Source organism: Brachyhypopomus gauderio, chromosome 9 (assembly GCF_052324685.1).
Source record: "Brachyhypopomus gauderio isolate BG-103 chromosome 9, BGAUD_0.2, whole genome shotgun sequence".
Taxonomy (NCBI): domain Eukaryota; kingdom Metazoa; phylum Chordata; class Actinopteri; order Gymnotiformes; family Hypopomidae; genus Brachyhypopomus; species Brachyhypopomus gauderio.
Window position 1 is genome coordinate 14,884,632 of NC_135219.1, and position 21,281 is coordinate 14,905,912.

The 21,281-nt window shown below is 43.0% G+C and overlaps 1 protein-coding gene across 2 annotated transcripts in view; it reads right to left on the minus strand.

The window, feature by feature from the left end:
• Window positions 1-7,028, minus strand: part of vsnl1a (visinin-like 1a) — a 29,958-nt gene extending 22,930 nt beyond the window's left edge. Inside the window, exon 1 of one of the 2 annotated variants that reach the window (XM_077017466.1) lies at window positions 6,409-7,028. The gene's annotated coding sequence lies outside the window, so the exon portion shown is untranslated. Of the gene's footprint in view, window positions 1-6,403 lie in introns of both variants that reach the window. The other variant, XM_077017465.1, reaches the window with a different exon arrangement.
• Between the last annotated feature and the right edge of the window lie 14,253 nt (window positions 7,029-21,281).

Genomic DNA, 21,281 nt, shown 5'->3' on the forward strand with positions numbered 1-21,281 from the left:
CTTACTACTCCTATTCTACTCCTGTTCTACTCCTGTTCTTACTGTTCCTGTTCTTACTACTCCTGTTCTACTCCTGTTCTTACTGTTCCTGTTCTTACTACTCCTGTTCTACTCCTGTTCTTACTGTTCCTGTTCTTACTACTCCTGTTCTACTCCTGTTCTTACTGTTCCTGTTCTTACTACTCCTGTTCTACTCCTGTTCTTACTGTTCCTGTTCTTACTACTCCTGTTCTACTCCTGTTCTTACTGTTCCTGTTCTACTCCTGTTCTTACTGATCCTGTTCTACTCCTGTTCTTACTACTCCTGTTCTACTCCTGTTCTTACTACTCCTGTTCTTACTACTCCTGTTCTTACTGATCCTGTTCTACTCCTGTTCTTACTGTTCCTGTTCTTACTACTCCTGTTCTACTCCTGTTCTTACTGATCCTGTTCTACTCCTGTTCTTACTGATCCTGTTCTTACTACTCCTGTTCTTACTGATCCTGTTCTACTCCTGTTCTTACTGTTCCTGTTCTTACTACTCCTGTTCTACTCCTGTTCTTACTGATCCTGTTCTACTCCTGTTCTTACTGTTCCTGTTCTTACTACTCCTGTTCTTACTGATCCTGTTCTACTCCTGTTCTTACTGATCCTGTTCTTACTACTCCTGTTCTACTCCTGTTCTTACTACTCCTGTTCTACTCCTGTTCTTACTACTCCTGTTCTTACTGCTCCTGTTCTTACTGCTCCTGTTCTTAGTACTCCCATTCTTACTGCTCCTGTTCCTTCTAAATCTACCCTGTTATGCTTTGTTTCAGTTCAACTGTTGATAGATTTCAGATTGATGATGATATTTGCATCTCTCCCCTGTTGGGGCATGTTCTCGTCCTCCCAGACCTTGGTGATGTATTGGTGGAGTGTTGTTGTGCAGAGGGACCCTCCTGCTTCTGCAGCTCAGCAGATAGACTGTCAGCACCAGGGGATTTATTGTTCTTGAGAGAACAAACAGCTGTCAGAACCTCGAGGAAAGTTGGAGGCTGTCTGAGAACAGGGATAGGTGGGCGTTTAGACAATTCATCTAAGTTGGAATGATTTACAAAAGTGTGTTGGTGTAGATGGGCTTTGAAGAGTTCTGTCCATCTCACAAGTATTTTATGCTGTTCTTTAAAAAAATGTCAGACCATCTGCTGATTTCTGTGTGGTGAGAGGATGATTCTATATATAGTTTTAACCGAGTTATAGAAACGATGAAAGTCATTTCTATCCACATAAGTTTGGATTTCCTGTGCCTTGTTTCTCCACACTTTGCAGAATCTGTGCAACTTTCTGTATACCTCTGTGAGTTGGGGGTTGTTCAAGGATGCCCCATGTACACTGTGCATGCTGTTTAGCTAAATGTTCTCTGACAGAATCGATCTAGTGCTGGTGTGTTTTGTATGTGCAATTAAAGATACCAAGCAACAGGATTTTACCATTCTTGGGGATCTGTGCCTCATCCAGTGTCTGATAGAAGCAATTTGTAACCTCATTCTCAGAAGGCAGAGTTGGTGCCCAGGCATTAAGAACAGCAGCACGCCACTTCTTAGTCCGAGAGATGTGCCGATATGTTGGTCATGCCTACTCAATCTTTCCTTGGGAGAAGTGTGTTTCTGATCACAAACCCCACACAGCGGAGATGCTGTCCACCAACAGGGTTTCTTTCCCAGAAGATGTAACCCATTCCTTCCTCCTTTCTGGGAACCTTCATCCAAGCACCAGGTCTCACAGTGTTGATGCTACAGCATTTCAGACCAACTCTTCCCCCATGTGGCTCCCATAGGAGTCCAGGAAGGTTCTCACATTCCAGGCTGCCTGGATTCATTGTTCTCTTATTTCATCTGCAGAGCAGAATGTTCCAACAGGCATGGTAACGTTTCCAAGAGTGAACTGTATGGACAACGTTTGGATGACCATTTCTGGCCCCACAAGATGGTGAGCAAGGTGGACAAACAAGTCAAGTTTATTTGAATTGTGCTTTTTACACACAGCCGTTCTTCTCAGTAGAACATCAGGAAGAAACCTTGAGAGGAACCAAGACTCAAGGGGGGGGGGGGGGGGGGGCATCCTCCTCTGGCCTGCAATGGGCACAGCAATTGCAAGAACGTAAATGTTAATCTGCACAGGGTTCTGCTGGGAGCTGCTGTCCCTGTGCCACAGCTACTAGTGACCATACAGCCTGTGCCTCTGACATGCAGGGGTCTGACTAAGGACTTCTGACACCCCATCGCCACCATACTTTGGATGTTTGACACCAGGCATTTGCCACAAGAATGGAAGAGGAAACCTGTCTAAGTCCGACTTCTGAGTACCACAGGAAGTGCACAATCCCCAGTAGACAATCCTCGCTGTGAGAGGATGGTTTCTAGAAGCACACCCAAGACAGGATTCTCCCCAAGCTGCAGACAGTGCCCACACAGCTTTACTCTTAAGGTGTACTCCCTTAGCTTTTATCCTATCAGATCATCCCACAAGGCAGTGGGGCAATGAATGGCGAACATCCACTGGCAAAGTGAAACAACACTGCATGGAACCTCGGGGGACCACTGTCATCCCCTGCCAGGTTAACCTGGGACAGCAGGGAACCCAGTGACCCTCAGCAGAGTCCTGGTGCTGGAGAGGCTGTGAACTGGATCAGGGAGACTTCTGCACCAGGTTTCCCTGCAGCAGTAGGCTGCAGCTAAGAGGCTGTAAGCAGATGTTGATCCACACTTTCCCTCCAGCCATCGTAGTGCAGCACTAGACGCATCATAGCATCCTGCGGACAGGTCTACACACACACACACACACACACACACACACATGCACACGTGGACAGACACTGCACTGCTGGCAGAATGTTGGGTAAATTAGCATAATTAGAAAGAAAGACCATCACATCTGAATTCACAAGGACCAGTGTTACCAAAATAAAATGATGATGTTTTCTTAGCTGTCATCATCTCTGTGAGGTATGTAGAGGGTGCTCATAGAAACACTGTGGCTACCTTATTATAATTATACATGTAGCTGCTTTGAACTGGCAACGTACCGCAAATGAGCAAAAGAAACAAGCAAGTGAAGACATTGTGGAGCAGAGCCTCTGATTCACTTACTCACGTGGGCAGCATTTAGTTTGTAAAAGCAATACATGGATAAACAGCTTTCTGTTGTTGTTTCATGTCTTGTCTCTCGTTCCGTGTGCTGACAGATAGTGGCATTGCTTTTTCATTTCACCCCCCCACGTCACGTACCATGCTGCAACACCCTGGCTATGACTAGTGTCCCAGGCATACAAGCCATGAACCGAACACCAACCCCCACCACCACCAGGTCACGGCCGGAGAGCACGTCAGCGACGCAGAAGCCCCCGCTGGGGCCATTCTGACAAAACACATCCAGATCAAATAAGGTGGCTGAAAAGAGCCACCATGGTCAGTCCCAGAGTGGCCCTTAAGAATGACCTCCACCAAGACGCCCACCCCCCAACACTCTCAGGTAACACACACACACACACACACACACACACACACACACACACACACACACACAACATGACAGCGCCCTCAAGGCAATCGGGGAAAAGGCAACACACATCAATCTTGCTCTGCTCTAGCAAGTGTAATTATGGACAGATACCAGAGTAATCACACAAACTGGGTCATCCCTAAAATAAACCCCCACCCAGCTCATTCCTCCAATTTCCAAGACTCAGTTACTGCCAGAGCATTTTAATCAGTGTGTATCAGGCCGATTTGTGCTTTTGAAGTCCTCCATGAAGTAAGTATTATTCTTCATCATAGTGGTGTCACGGAGGACAATTTCAGTCATTTCAAAGACTGCAGGTAAACTGATGTGACCAGTTAGCAGGACTCTGCACTGTAGCAACGCTGTGAGGTTCTGCTTTGCTTTGTCATGGCCAGGGACATGCGTGTCAGAGACATGGGGGTAGCAGAAGGGTAAGATATTATGGGACACGGGGGTAGCAGAAGGGTAAGATATTATGGGGCACGGGGGTGGCAGAAGGGTAAGATATTATGGGGCACGGGGGTAGCAGAAGGGTAAGATATTATGGGGCACGGGGGTAGCAGAAGGGTAAGATATTATGGGGCACGGGGGTAGCAGAAGGGTAAGATATTATGGGGCACGGGGGTAGCAGAAGGGTAAGATATTATGGGGCACGGGGGTAGCAGAAGGGTAAGATATTATGGGGCACGGGGGTAGCAGAAGGGTAAGATATTATGGGACACGGGGGTAGCAGAAGGGTAAGATATTATGGGACACGGGGGTAGCAGAAGGGTAAGATATTATGGGACACGGGGGTAGCAGAAGGGTAAGATATTATGGGGCACGGGGGTAGCAGAAGGGTAAGATATTATGGGACACGGGGGTAGCAGAAGGGTAAGATATTATGGGACACGGGGGTAGCAGAAGGGTAAGATATTATGGGGCACGGGGGTAGCAGAAGGGTAAGATATTATGGGACACGGGGGTAGCAGAAGGGTAAGATATTATGGGGCACGGGGGTAGCAGAAGGGTAAGATATTATGGGGCACGGGGGTAGCAGAAGGGTAAGATATTATGGGGCACGGGGGTAGCAGAAGGGTAAGATATTATGGGACACGGGGGTAGCAGAAGGGTAAGACAGCTTAGGCCACACATATAAGCAGTAACCGCCAAGGCTTAAACTGCCTTTAATTAAATCTTCTGGCTCTATAGGTTTCAGTGTAGGGGCATACTGGCACCCGTGAGAGGCTAGTGGGCACGGAAGCGAGTCTGGCGTTGGCGTTCTTTTGCTTTTTCGAGCGCAGGGTTCTGCTGTGAAACCTTCCTGTCCTGCCTTGGCTTCTTCTACGTTTGCACAGATGCAGCTGTTGACCGTTGCATCATTTTCAGACTGAGATAGACCGAAGCGAGTGTGCGGATCAAATCAAGATATCCGGAAAAATAAACACACATGCTGCACAGACCAACAGCCCTGCAGAACCTCACTGTCAACAGCGCTCGTGTAAACGATGTAACTGTCTCTTCTTCTGTATTTTCCGTTTAGTCTACATCACTGCTATTTCTGCTGTAACAGGAGAACCGTAAGACGCTCCTTTGGGACAGCAGCCAAGGTTGAATCAATCTGCAATACACGGGTTTAATGCAGCTACATTAAATTGATCCAATCACGTAGAGAGAATAACACCCTGCTACTGAGGGCAGTGGTGACATAGCAGAACACATTCAGCCCATGTCACACCCACCTCCGTGACTACATTATGATGAATAATTCTTATTCAACAGTACATTTAGCGCCTCGTTACCACATCAGAAACAATTATCATAATGACTGACACTTGCAGAGCTAATGTTATGTTTAGGACTAAGTTTATTAGACATCACGACGCTGACTGAATGCGTTATAATGACATGAGCTAGGTTCAGAGACCAGGTTAGCATCAAAACTCACTTAACCAGGACTGTACCGTCTATATCCACGAAAATTATATTACATATACATTTCTCTTGGCGAATGGTTTCACACAATCTGGTTGGTAAAACCACACATTATATAAGGCACATTTTATTTCATTTTTTTTTTTCCTGCGATGACCTTGAAAGTATAGTGTTCGCTGCGACAGTGATAATTGCTGCACAGACATGACAACAGAACTGACACACAGACGTCGGTAACTTCTTCTCCACTGCCGTCCAAGTTCTAAGCGCTGTGGTCCGGCGCAGCACAGGAAGTTTCATCTGCATTCTCAGTAGCGATGAACACTGAGGTGGCCACTATAGGATATTCATTAACAGCCAAACCGCAAAATCACCTCAACACCGCAACACGTTTTTTGCTTTTGTTTTATTTCAACGAACAGATCAAGCGGTTGCGATACGAATGTAACGGCCAGTGTGGGTGTCCGTGTGCGCATACCGACAGAGAATAAACACCAGAAACATCAGCTACGCATCTGCTGCAAAATGTCCATCTAGGTATTCCTTATCAACGGGTTCTTTGCTTGACATGGAAAACAAGTATATCGGAAAATCCTCTCTACACTTTGGAGTTAAAATAATTGGCAGCTTTTTGGTGCATTCATTCGAAATGACAACATAAAAATGCTTAGGAAAAGGGCCGTTTGGATAAGAAAATTGGTTCTAGTTTGGCAGTTACTGACTCGAAACGGCGCGTACATCTGGGGGGAAAACACTAGAGAAGTTAATCAGTGCTTGAAGCTCTACAGAGTCTGACATTAACGATAAATACATATTTTTAAATTAATACGGTTCATGCAATGCGGTACTCTGGTGGATCAACAGACGCACGCGCTGCGCCTCCACGAGCGATTTGCACATGCAGTAATGAGTTTTAAATCTATTCCGTCTAAACAGCAAACACATATTGTGGAAAAAACGTCTTACCTTACCAAGAAGGAGAAGGAAGAAGGTGTCTGGTTCTTTCAACAGTACAAGGTAAGTACTGTGTAACTGCTCGCTGTTCAGCGGACCGATGCAGCGAGTTTTCCTTGAGATGAGAGGAGAATAGTGAGAGAAAGTGCACCGATCACGGCAGGAGGAAGAGGAGCCCGACCAGGCGCAACGCTGCAGGTGAAGTGACGTTCAGAGACACAAAGAGGGGAGCCTGCGTGCTAGGACAGCTCTGTCTCCCAGCGGTTGTCCTTTCACAGAGGTTTGCGAGCTTGGTATGGCGCTCTTTGAGTGTGCGCAAAGAATACCTTCTGTCTTTTATCTGACAGATCAGGGACACGAATATAAAATAACGCAGCGGTCGGATCAGGTAGGAACTAACTACACTTATTGGAATATCGTGCGCATTTTACGTAGGCTGTCAGAGGCCTGACGTGCAGGACGCCCATAAAGTCGCTCAGCTCGGGTTTGTACTTCTTCACGCACTTTGTTAGAAAAAACCTACCTTATACCTACGCTCACTTGCCAGTTTATCAGAAACACCTATCGGTGGATTTTTACTGTTCGAATAAATGGCATGCACAATACCAGGCACAGCGGTGTTTCTGTGTTTAGACATGCACCAGAGACTCTTCTGGAGTGAGAGTAGTTCACCCTGCAGCCCATAGAAGTCCTCTGGTCAGAAGCTGAGGAAGGGTTAACTGTACACAGTAACAGATGGGCCATGGTCTAACTATAGTCTATAGACTACTAAATGTTTTAAAAACTAGCTGTTGAAAATATACTGCAGGTACAATTCCTGCCTATCACTTGTGATATAGGAAAAATATACACATATAAATGAATATTAAGGCAGGAATACCTTTATGGGTCTAGTATGTCCAGAGTCATTGTTACAGCAGTACAGGAGATTCTGCAGAACATCTTTCTGAAGTCCTCACTTTTGCTCAACTTTACTAGCACATTCACTCAGCAAGCTGTGCTGTTTCGTCATCTCTTGACATTGTTATGTCAACTTGTCATCAAAGTGAACAAACAAAGCTTTTATGACAGCCGATGCTTTCGGAATAAGCATTTATGTTTATGTATCATTTGACATGAAAGCCTTATGTAGGTCTCATGTACATGTAGACTTCTATACAGTTCCCTTCAGTGAAGTGTCACCAGATTATGTAGTATGCTGTTGTGCAGTGAAAAATGTACCTGCTATTAGAAAATCACCATTTGTTTAGCAAAATAATACTGTCTACAAAATGTAAATACAATATCCATGTGTACAGGGGCATTGTATCAGACCTGAAAATAGACACTCTACTCTCTGGTTGAACACTTACCCTAACCAATATCACATCTTACCTTTTCATATTTCTACTACATCCAAATTCTGTATATGAGAAAGCAGATTACATCATGTCATGTCAACAAGATTTACAATCTGATTTTCCACCCCTTATGATTTTGGGGGCCTGTTGGAAATCGTTATGTATATTTACCACAGATGTATATTTATGTATTTTACACTACTGTGACTTATTTAAATATGTTCTTGAGTGTGATAAAAGTCTATAAAAACTAAATCCAAGTAGGAAACAAAAAAAAAAGGTACTAAAATACAAATAAAAAACAGAAAAAACAGCATGTCAGCATGTATGTCACACATGGCCCCTCCCCCATCTGTCACTCACCCCTTTGTTTTCATATGACATGTGCTTATTTGTTTTGGTTTTAGTTTCTATGCCCCCTCATTTAATTTTCCACCCTACATTATTAGTTTCACCTGTTTCTAGTTTAGTTCTTTGTCAGTCCTTGCTATCTTGTGTGTATATAACTTTGTGTTTATCCTAGCCTTGGTTTTTGTTTCGTTTAGCCCTTGTTGTTTGCACCTTTACCGATATCATTTGTAGCCTCTTTTTCATTTTATTGTTCTGTGTATCATGTTTTCTGGTGTTCTGTGTAATGGAAAACTGACCTTGGACCATTTAAACAACCAAACATACTGGATTTGTCCTTAATAAATCTTGCTCTTCTCAGGGAATGTGTCTGCCTCTCTTGCTTTGTGATACAATATGTGGAATTATGATCTTTTAGTTTTAAATAAATACACACACATTAATGAGGGGAAAAGGAGAGACAGGTGAAACAGAAGGCAGGTGAACAAGGGGGAGGGGCAACAGCAACAATAAACAACAACAGCAAACGCACACAACAAACACTCACACAAGGTTGACCTGTACACCAGCGTCAGGACCCTGTTAGCAGCTGCAGAGGGCACCAGTCTTCACGTCATTCAGGTTCATTCTAGATAAGCAATGAAATCTGTATTGCTGTAAATAAAATCATCCTGGCTCTGTTACATTGGCAGGTGACAGGGATGACCCATCATTTAATGCCTTATGCTCTGTTAGTATGGTGCTTTGTCCTCTGAACACTCAGATGGTTGTGTTGCCCTGCTAATACCTGACCAGAACACTCGTTCGACCAGAACACCCTGCTAATACCTGACCAGAACACTGATTCACAGCACAATATAAACACAGCCAAGTAGCAGAGAACAAACCAGATGGTAGATGCATTGCAATGGTGTCCCAAAATATCCGAGCAATATTCTGCTACACCTGAACTGTCAGAAAGGCTGTGTGCTGTCATGGCACTAGGATTAGGCATCAGTGCCTGATCAATGTCCACATCACCAGGAATCAACAGGTGGAGGAAATGTCATTAACAAGAGATAACTTCTCCTTGATCCACGACACCACTAACTGACGTACCCAGTGCCTTTTGGTCGTTGTAATCACTGTGTCCCAGATGGCTAATGGTTCTTTCTCTTTGCCTCGTGGGTTGGCAGTTACAGCAAGGACCACCACAGCCACAGTCAGCAGCTAAGCTTGTTGTGACGGCAGTAGAGAGCTACTAAGGATTAATCAGAATCGGCACTAGTGACTAAGAGGCCAAGGAGTTATCCAACCCTCTGATCACATCATTCTAATGCCTCATCTCCCCCTTGCATGCAAACCCTCTGAGAACTTATAACGAGAGATTGAGAAAGACAGAGAGAGAGATTTTTTAAAGGAGTATGCCAAAAGACTACTAGGTTGTTATTAAAGTGTGTAGTGTATAAAACTACTGGTGGAGAAGGAGAATGTGTGAACACTGCAGCAGGTTGTGTTAATACGTTGAATGCTAAATTGAGCAGGTGTTTGGAAAGAACTGAGGTTAATGTTAATTTGACAGCACTGCATGTACAGCTCTTAGCAGGCTGATACTACAGGGCCGTGCGGGTGCGAGTTGAGCACGCTCACAGCGACCCGTATGGCAGCCATTAGTAACCAGAGGAGGATGACAGTGTGTCATCTTTGATTAAATCAGACTCCTGCCAAAAACATTGCCTCTTGTGCAAGTCCTGGACCATTGTTAGGTGAGTAGACACAGGTCTTTTGACAATGGGTATAAGAATAAGTCTCCGAATGAGGTAATAAATTCAAAAGGGCTGGCAGGGCATGCCTGAATCCACAGGTTCAGAAGGCAATGTCAACAGGGTCCACCCATGAAACACAGAGCTGAGATCTCTGAGCTTCAGAAAGAAATGCAACACACTGACGATCGCAAGGGTCTGATTGTTAGCCCACAGTGGCAGCTGCTGGGGGGATACTGGGAGAACACTGGGTCAACACTGAGAAAATAGGGATAACATGAGAACATTGGTAGAACATGTTCTTCCACTGTTCTCCTAGTGTTCTCCCAGTGTTCTCCATGTTCTCCTAGTGTTCTCCCAGTGTTCTCACAGTGTTCTTCCACTGTTCTTCCAAGAACAGTGGAAGAACATGAAGAACACTGGGGGAACTCAGGGAGCCAGGAAAATACTCTTGGAGTATCAACCATTCCGGAGAGGTTAAGACTAATCCAGACTCTGAGGGTAACCAGGAGGGCAGGGCCCTGGAGGGTAAGTCAGTCACCACACTGAGGCATCAGGGTCAATACCCAATCCAAATTAGAATAAATAGGGACCATGTTACCATAGCTGTTTACCAATTCCACAGGAATGTCTGAGAACTTGCTAACTGTTGCTGCAATGCAACACTGAAAGTGACTTTAGCTATGATGCAATATTTTGGCATGTTGGTGGGGAAAGCTCATGCTTGTCACATATGTGAAATGATGTGTGAAGAATAGGTGTTTGAGCCGCCCATGCTTTAGTATTGAAGAGGAAGGAATCAGCAGCCATGTTGGCTCTACTCAGGCTCCCGCAATAATGCCGTTCCAAAGCGGAGCGGAGATTGGACTGACATGCATTACTGCTCTCTGTCTTTGCACTGCGTCATGCTAATCACATCGAATTGACCACTGCTTCACGTCTGTATTTTTAAAAGCATTACCCCCACACAGATTCCTCTCCATTGTTCACACAGGCACTCAGTCAAACATCACTCGGACAGAAGAAAGCGACGGCATTTTAAACAGCTTTGCTCTTGCCAGGTTGGATGCCAATTTCTGTTGACATTACAACAATTTGTTTCAATGTTGTGAGCCTGCTGACAGCCTTACTTGGCAGATTCCCAGCTCTAGTATTTTCCACAAAATTAGTGCACAGCTTATTTAAGAGAATGCATTCAGAATAATAGATATTAAAGGGGACGGTGTGGTACCAGTCGATGCTCTTTACTGTGGCTTTAAACACAAGGCTTTAAAGACAAATCTTGTGAACATTTGCCCACCAGTGGCTTTAAAGGAAAATAACAGTAATGGAAGCAACATGGTCACCACACTGTCATGTGCTTCACTCCCCAACCCACTGACAAACCTACTGTTCCTTTCTTTACAGACCTTCTTAGGTCAAGAATGTTATAGAGGATGGTTTAGAGATCCTCCAAAATACTCAACCGAAAGATCAAGACACAACAAAGATGACTTGAGCACGTGACTCTGGAGCTTTTGACAATAGTAATGAGACTGATCACAACCAGCACAGAAGACCACAAAAGTGCTGCCTAGCCAATCCCACAAGAGTGGATACATGCACACAGCATTGCAGAGACAAGTAAACAGATCACTGGGTGAGTTAGCAAAAGCTGAACCTAAAACCACATCTGAACAGCTTCACGTCTGCCAGTGTAGACCCTGGGGACACTACATGTATTCATATATTCATTCGTGTATTACAACAGTTGTTATTAAATTGCTACAGTGTCAACACATTCTGTTTGAGGCTAGAACCAGCAAATATCACACTAGCATTTAATACAATACATAGATTTGCATTAAATGGGTACAATATTTAAATTCTAATGGGTTTTTGCGTTTTGATAAATTAGTTCCTTGCAGTGCGATCCAAAAGAGGCTTACATCCATATCTGAATACAGTCAATTCTCTAAATATAGAATAATAATTGTATGGTTTATGATAGAACAAAGCCTTACATCTTAAGGAAATAGCACAGGGAGACATTTTGTTGCATGTAGCCTGTTATTAGGTGTTTCCATGCTGTATAATAATGACTCTTTTGAGTTGCCCATAACCACATGCTATAATTACCAGACCTTTATAGACGCTTTTATTTTATGGTTCTATATTTATATATTTCTGTCAAGATCACTGTGCAATTTTTATATACATTATTTTCAAAATATCAAAGTTCAAGGGTCACCCTGAACATTACAGTAAAATTCTCAAATCAGAGTTTATAACTGTCAACCCTCTGAGAGCTCTGATCCTTCTCCACGGCATGCTAAGAGCTGAAACCTCACATACAGAAACAACCATCTGGTTTTGTATGACAACCAGAATTGGAGGTTTGATCTAGCAGGTTCTTATGTGCAATTTGATGGAAATGTTCTGTAAAGAACACAATACTGTAGTGACTATTAATGTTTGGATATAATAAATTCTGGCCAAATGCAAGATGGCAGACAATATTTTAGAATCACTAATGCTTTGTGGCTTGATAGTCTCATCAGAGCTGAAACATGTCCTCTTGCATAATTTCATTCAGCAAATTGAGGTCATTTGCATTTGGGTTAGAGTACTTCATACTCTCTTCAAAGCTGTTCTTTTAGCAGTACCTTTCGAAACCTCTCATTCATGCAAATAAATGCTTCACTCACTCAAATGCAGGAGGGGCACGTCTGAGAAGTGCAGACCACAATGTTTTTTAATGTGATAAAAGAGTGATATATCCATTCCCTTGATTTCGAATTCTCACTCTACATTCATCACTAAAGGCTCATTCGAGCACATGGTCCTCACTGATATAAAGCCTTCTGTTTTCTAGAGGATTTAGTTAATGTTAATGTAGTGCTGATTTCATGGCAAGCTCGGTTCATCTAAAGCCAATCAGCTGTGTCTGTAAGATGAAAGCCATGATATGCCATTGATGGGACAGAGCTACATCAAAGTTTTCCTGAGGAAAAGCCAGAAGGTGTCCCCGTCCTTTTGAAGTTCTTAAGACATTAGGAGAGGCTTCTTTCCCAGACGCTCCATTGGGTAATTCATTTATGGCAAATAATGAGATCCAATCGTTCTCGAACGTGACCCAAGAGTCTCCAGAGCATATCATAAAGAATATCACAGAGCAACGACACAATTTTCAGAACAGACGAAAGCTAGGTTTCTCTTAACACATACACTAGAAGTAATGGAAGTAATGGGAGCAATGGGAGTAATGGTTTAAACTGCTTTGCTGCTCATATGGAGAAGGCCACGTCCAACCACTGATTCCTGATGAGTGATGACACCTTGACCTGATGTTGTTGGTTCACAGCATGTCACAGCCATTAGTGACGTAACATCCTTCATCGTTCAAACCGCCTATTCCAAGTCATGTCAGAGAGGAAGAAAGTGTTTCAGGTTTCAATGCAAATAAATGCAAAAACACTTTGTTATGAAATAGGGCTTAAGTGCTACATGCTGTCTTCTCATGCTGCAGGTGGGAGTCAGAAGGCTTCGGTCAGAGCCTTCCAAGCTCCGTATTTATTGCAAACACACACACACACACACACACACACACACACACACACACACACACACACACACACCTACTGTAAACCTCTCCCTTCTCAGCCTCGATGACACAGACCTTCAAAGTACACTCTGAATTGAATGTCAGGCACAACACAAAGCAATAGTTAGGTAAAATGTTCATTATGGCGCTGAGAGGTGAACTACATGTGTGACGTTGAGCTGTGGTTTTAATCCTGACACCTGAATCAGATGTATTAGATCTGAACCTCACCACCACCTGTGCCGGTATGCATGCAGCCTTCTCTGCGCAAATGTACAGTTTATGCCAGACGTGTCCATGTCACGGCACCTCTCATGAAAACCTGCAGTTACGGCTGCGTGGGCCACAGCCTACAGCATACAGCAGCCGTCACCGGAAAACCTGCTGTCTCTAAAATATCAGCTTAATGGGAGAACTGAAAACACCACACTGCAGCCCCCTCAGGACCAGCTGACACACAACACAATGTATTTATGGTTAATTTTGTAGACCTGAGGGTTATAAAATTGATAACCCCTGGGGCTATAAAATGACTCATTTACACAAAAGAGACAAAAATACATTAGTAAAAATGCGGGAAATATTAACTTTATGTAAATGTCCATATATATATATATATATATATATATATATATATATATATATATATATATATATATATATATTCAAAACACTTTATGTGTTACAGATTGTAACAATGTGTACATGTGTAATCTGTACATGTGTAAAAGAAAATGACAATTTGGACCTTCTAGTTTATACACTGAGGAGAACCAAAGCTGAATCAAACAGCATTTGTATGATAAATACAAGTTTTGATTCTTTGTTCTGCATATTTATATCACTTTATCTAATAAATTACTTCACTCTATCTGGTTCCTAATTAGATTTAAAAGTAGACAAGTCCCAGCCTGCATTTCAGTGAATGAACTGCTGAGGTCTTTCCATTTTGTTGACCAGCACAGATTCATTGTTCCTCTCACAATTCATCTCTCTCTCTCTCTCTCTCTCTCTCTCTCTCTCTCTCTCTCTCTCTCTCTCTCTCTCTCTCTCTCTCTCTCTTTCAGCCTGCTAGGTCTCATCTTTGTCATCCAGTCAGACAGCAAAGAGAATAGCTCTAACTGGGTGAAAGAACTGACAACAGACTCTCACTTGCCTCTGGGGACCAGCTGGAGAATCAGGTAGTTCCAGTGGTGATTGTGAGCAATAAGCAGACTAAACAATCATGTTACACTAAATTGGCAGGTGTAAACAGACAAAGGCAAATGCCCCATACTAGGCTAGAAGGTTAAGACATTAGGTATATAGCTACATTAGTGATTTGGGGCAATTAGACAATTAACATGTTACAGAAGATGTTAAATTAGATATGTCTGGTAACATGTCTAATTAAAAATATTACCTGATTTATGCATTAATACAAATAAACAGAATGATGTTAGAAGTTGCACAAATAAAGATGTCACGGCACCTGCACCTGCAGTGCAATATGTCAGGTCTATGATCCACAGTGCAGGAGGTCAGGTCTATGACAAACACAATATAGGAGGTCAAGTCTATGATACATACAGTGCGGGAGGTCAGGTCTATGATCCACAGTGCAGTAGGTCAGGTCTATGACAACCACAGTTCAGTAGATCAGGTCTATGATACCCGCAATGCAGTAGATCAGGTCTATGGCACCCACAATGTTACAGACAGAAGAAGCAACCGAAGGCAAGCAGCCAGTGTCCAGTATGTTCATACATGGTGACACCCTGAACAAAGACAGAGCCTGAATATAGTCCTATGAACACATCTGAATGCAGCAGCACGACTGGTCTTCAATCTCCCCAAGTTCTCACATGTCATTCCACTGATGGCTTCCAGTAGCAGCACGCATCAAATATAAAATCTTGATGCTCGTCTACAAAGACAAAAATGGACTAGCCCCTCTCTACATGATGTCCACGGTCAAAGCTCAATCCATACTACAAGCACGCCGAATCTCAAGTATGGCTCGACTCAAAACACCATGCTTAAAGTCTCACAGAAGACAAATCTCAAGACTATTCTGTGTCCTGGTTCTGATATGATGGAACGATCTCCCACTAGCTGCTCAGACTACAGAGTATTTTGTCATCTTCAAACTAAGACTGAAGACTCACCTGTTTGCTAAGTATTTAAATGACCACTAACACTGCAGATAGCACTTGTCCTTGTTCTTTAAATTGTATGTTTATCTGTCTATGGTTGTCTGTGCTTCTAAGTATAAGTTTTAATTCCAGTTTACGTTTGACCCTATCTTTATTTGGAATACTAGGTAATAGCATTGATTCCTGTAGTTTAGTAGTAGTTTGGTTCAAGTGTATCTTAAATTTTGACCTATCTATGCTACTATCTAGGATGCATTCTGTAAGCAGATGCAAAGTGCTTTGTAAGTCTAGATAAGAGCTTCTGCTAAATGCCCTAAATGTAAAATGTAAATGGACGTGTTTAACCCATTATCCTGTAGATGTGGCTGTAGCTGGTTCATCATGGTGAAGGGCTTTGTTCTATCTTACAGGACCAAAGCTCTTCAAACTTTCTCATAAAATTAACTCTTTGACTGTAATCTGTAAACACACAGCCTTTAGCAACCGTAATCTTGACTAAGGCCGTTTGCTATATTAATAGAGATAATATAATTACTTAACAGCTTCAATACAATGCTACTATGTAACAGCAACAATTCATTCATAGTATAATAAACTAAGATGGATGGTTTTGTTTTGATTTCCAGTTCCAAACCACCGTCTGCACTGATACAGGACTCACCTGAAGACACTGCTGCTGCTTCTCCAGCACCCAGGAGAAGACCTGTGGCCTCGCACAACCTCACTGATCTCTGACATTCTAACAAACAAACAAACAAACAAAAAAATTGTGGCAAACATTTCTCAGCAGACATTCTCCCACAAGGTTAAGCCCAAATAACTGAATGTCAGGCACAGGGCAATACTGTGTGTGAAGAGCAAACAATGTGAGCATGAAACACAGGACAATATTTTCAAAGATGTGCAAAGACAAAATATGATATTTTTATGATGGTGATAGGGACATTTGTGTGCCAAACATGTGCAGTAATGGCAACTATGTCATAATATGCTGTACAAACTGCTGCTACATTAAAGGATTGTGATTACTAAGAGCTGTACAACTTCCATGCATTATCTGGTTGTATATAATGAGGGCATGTAAGAGGTACAAACTTAAACTCTGATGCTCTAGGTCGTTTCCAGAGGTGATCTATGGTACAGGGAGGTATGAACCTCATCTCTGATGCTCTAGGACGTGTCCAGAGCTGCTCTATGGTACAGGGAGGTATGAATCTCATCTCTGATGCTCCAGGATGTGCCCAAAGATGCTCTATGGTACAGTGAGGTATGAACCTCATCTTTGATGCTCTAGGATGTGTCCAGAGCTGCTCTATGGTATGGGGAGGTATGAACCTAATCTCTGATGCTCTAGGATGTGTCCAGAGCTGCTCTATGGTACGGTAAGGTATGAACCTCATCTCTGATGCTCTAGGATGTGTCCAGAGCAGTTCTATGGTACTGGGAGGTATGAACCTCATCTCTGATGCTCTAGGATGTGTCCAGAGCTGCTCTATAGTACATGGAGGTATGAATCTCAGCTCTGATGCTCCAGGATGTGCCCAAAGATGCTCTATGGTACAGGGAGGTATGAACCTCATCTTTGATGTAACGACTGTCAAGCGGCCGAGGGGGCACCATGTAGCGATTGTTGTAAAATAAATGGGTCTTATTTTTTACATTGAGGGGGCGACGCCCCCAATCGCTCCCCCGTGGCGCCGGCCCTGGGTACGGGGAGGTATGAATCTCATCTTTGATGCTCTAGGATGTGTCCAGAGCTGCTCAATGATATGGGGAGGTATGAACCTAATCTCTGATGCTCTAGGATGTGTCCAGAGCTGCTCTATGGTACAGGGAGGCATGAACCTCATCTTTGATGCTCTAGGATGTGTCCAGAGCTGCTCTATGGTACAGGGAGGTATGAACCTCATCTTTGATGCTCTAGGATGTGTCCAGAGCTGCTCAATGGTGCGGGGAGGTATGAACCTCATCTCTGATGCTCTAGGATGTGTCCAGAGCTGCTCAATGGTACGGGGAGGTATGAACTTCATCTCTGATGCTCTAGGATGTGTCCAGAGCTGCTCTATGGTACGGGGAGGTATGAACTTCATCTCTGATGCTCTAGGATGTGTCCAGAGCTGCTCTATGGTACGGGGAGGTATGAACTTCATCTCTGGTGCTCTAGGATGTGTCCAGTGCTGCTCTATGGTACGGGTGTCCTGCTCTGCTTTTCTTTTTTTTTATCTGAATCACACACATTTCTGACTACTCACTTCTGTTCAACAGTCTCCACCCAATCTGCTGTTTAACAGACTTAAAGGAATAAAACTGTGTTTTGATGAAAACAACAAACTATCTTTTGGACACACTTCTGACATTGGACGTTTTTAAGATGAGGACAGGACCAACAGTATCACAACACCTCACATAAGAAAATTAAGGACGCGCAAACAGGCATGATGTGTAGATACTGTATATGATCACTTCATGATGTGTAGATATATGATGACAACATGATGTTTAGATATATGTTGACTTCATGCAACATTATGTTTTAGATATATGTTGACTTCATGCCATGATTTCTTAAAATCCTTTAAAATAGATTAGCTTCAGATTTCACTTCTGGTCTGTCTGGCCTCTCTGTTGAGTTTTAACAGGTGGTACTGTTGACAAAATTGTGCATTGATGTATCAAGTGATTCACTCTCTCAACAAATCCTGGTCACCGGTGTACAGATGAAGAGGAGCAGTTAAATGTTTTAACCATTTTTGTATTCCATTGATGTGCAATCCTAAGTTCAAATAACCAAGTGGAAGTTTACACCTTGGCATGTCCCTGCATTATTTTAATCTGATTGCATTTGCCTGTCAGCACTGAATAATAAGTACGAAAGCAAAAAAAATAAAAAATCCAATAATTGAACAGTATGGCAATAATAGCAACTTACTATGAATAAAACATTAATATTTAGAATGATAAGCCTGTGATTAAAACAACTGTAATTTGCTGTTTATCTCACAGTAATGTGCATGATTCTCAATATGGCTTCACTAACTCATTTGGATTGCTTTAGATTACAGCAATGTGATTATATTCTACAGTTACAACTACAACTCTTCTGCATGTGAATTTCTGTAATATTTGCAGTTATGTTTTACAGGATTGTGACAGACGCCTCAAGTCTTTATTTTCGTATTCATCCTTCATCCTGTTAGTCTGTCTCATCTCATGACTCAGTGTCCTTAGAGGTGTATTCCATCGAGGCAGAAATATTCCGTATTAAATTATTCCTTGGGGAGACCTAATCAATACCCAGAGGTCTGAACCTATCACTATCCTCCAGATTTACATTCGTCCCATCAGGCCCGCTGACATCCACTTGCCACTGGCATGTATATACAATGAGACCTGCTGTGCTATGACAAGTAGTGTCTTGTCAACCTCTGTGCCAAACACTCACTTGGAACTATATATACAGAACTGGCAATAACAGACAGACGCTCTGTCCAAGTTCTAACATACCATACTGTAAGGAACTCAGAATGGAAGAGAGGTGGGTTAAATATAGTTGGTGTCCCAGCGGGTGGGAGATAGAGAAAGCACTTAAAGTAACTAGACTAGGGTTTACATGGAGAACTTGGAATCGTGATGAAGTTATGTAAGCACTGCTGCTACAGACCCACACTGAGAAACAGAGACGGCAGAGACAGAGACAGAAGAGAGAAAGATGAAGAAAGATGGGAGAGATGGGACAGATAGATGGAGAGAGAGAGATTGAGAAAGATGAAAACAGAGATGGGAGAGAGAGAGAGAGAGAGAGAGAGAGAGAGAGAGAGAGAGAGAGAGAGAGAGAGAGAGAGAGAGAGTGGCTGTGTTTGTGCCCCAAAGCTACCATGTTTAAAGGGAGTATCAGGCAATGGGAGAATGCTCCGCCCCCACCCTATGTCACAGGTCTCCCGTTCACGAGGACTGCAATGCAGCAAAACAAATGAAGAGAATCAGTTAAGGAGAGCTGATTTCACTCGGCGGGTGAAAAGCAAAACGGGACTCAATTCAAAGTCGACCAAAAACGTGTATAAGAAAGTGAACATCAAACCATGGATCAATCTGTGCATTTCTGAAGAGTTTTGGGGTAAATCAAGTCAATTCCTAAGTTGTTGCAGTGGTTGCTCTTGTAACCTGGTTTCCAGGATCAGATCAAACGCACACTTGTATTGGGAACCAGTTATGTCAAAGTGGCACATGTTTAAGTAATTTAGTGTGCGCTCCAGAGACTTATGAGCAAAGTAATCACGCAAATCACACTGTGCGTGCAGAGCGTTACAAGGGGCAAATGCAAACGGTAGTACTGAACACGCTGACGTGATCAAGTTGCGTGACCGGCTATTATCAGTATTCATTGAACAACAGCAACATTACCTATTTAAATTAAAGCATTATTTAGAGCTGAATGCATATTGTAAAAATTGCAAATTGCAAATGCCCTTGACACTTCCTTTTAATCCCGTGTCAGATCGGGCTTGACCGAATCACCTCGTACACGGATTTACGGGCACGGGGATGTATTTGCATATGTTTATTAAATCCACAGTCCCTTTTGTCCGCTGCTCTTTTTCTCGCGCTCTGTGCGAACTAAACGTTGCGCGCATCAGAATCAGAAGGCGCGAGAGAACCTTCATGACCTCAGTGGGCTGGGGTCAGCGTGACTGCGCGCGCCGCATAGACAATAGCTCGCGTTTTATTTATTCTCTGATTTTCTGGAGATGCTGAGGCCAATTTTGGCCATGATCGCATTGAATTGATAATCATTGGATTATTACTGTACCTTGACATATAAAATAACATGTGGACTGTGAAAATTAATTAATTTCTCTAAACCAGCAGCGTATATAATCTCAACTGAGCTCTGTGAGCGGGTTTCTTGAAGTGAATTTGGAATTTGCGTAGTTTTATACAAATAAAGGCGCCAAATCTCATGGAAACCAAATAGTGTGGCTCACAATGAAAGTCTCACCATACGTTCTCCTCAGAAACCTCATACATGTAGGCTATTCAGAGCAACGATGATGAAACAAAACAATTTCATTTGGTTTATAAGCCGCGAACCATCTACTATTACTACGATATCACCGCCACAGGTGTTTGGATCCCAAACACTGGAGAATTGAGAATAATTGGTAAACATAAGCTCATTGAACGACCTATCCAGTAAGAGTACAATATTTCACACACACACACACACACACACACACACAAAGAGAAGGACAAACACGGGAAAAATTGTATCAAATTATCTAGCGTGGGCTGTCTGGAGACCTATTGCTATGGTAACAAGGCATGCAGCACTTTCCTGAATGCCATTTGCTTACTTCTCGGCAGTGTCACACCGGTACTCTCGGGGAGTGGGGGTGCCTCATGAATATGCATGAGTCACCACCTGTCCACGTTGACGTTAAGCACCAACACAGCAATATCCCGTTGAGCTCGCGGGTAATTAGAATCATCTTTCTCCTCTTCACAGACAGTGACTGACAGTGAAAAGAAAGGGGCAGACCACGACCTTAACACGGCCTGATATAGAATCACGTTAACCATATCTGTTTTTGAATCTTTAAATAAGTTTTCAAGTTAGAGTTTTGTGGAAGGGGCCTGTAAGAGGAACCAAAGCATTGTAAATTTGAATACTGGGTTTTGAAGTGACGGCCACAAGCTGAGTTCAACATGACTACTGGTTCTTCAACTGCGAAGTGGAAAGAGCAC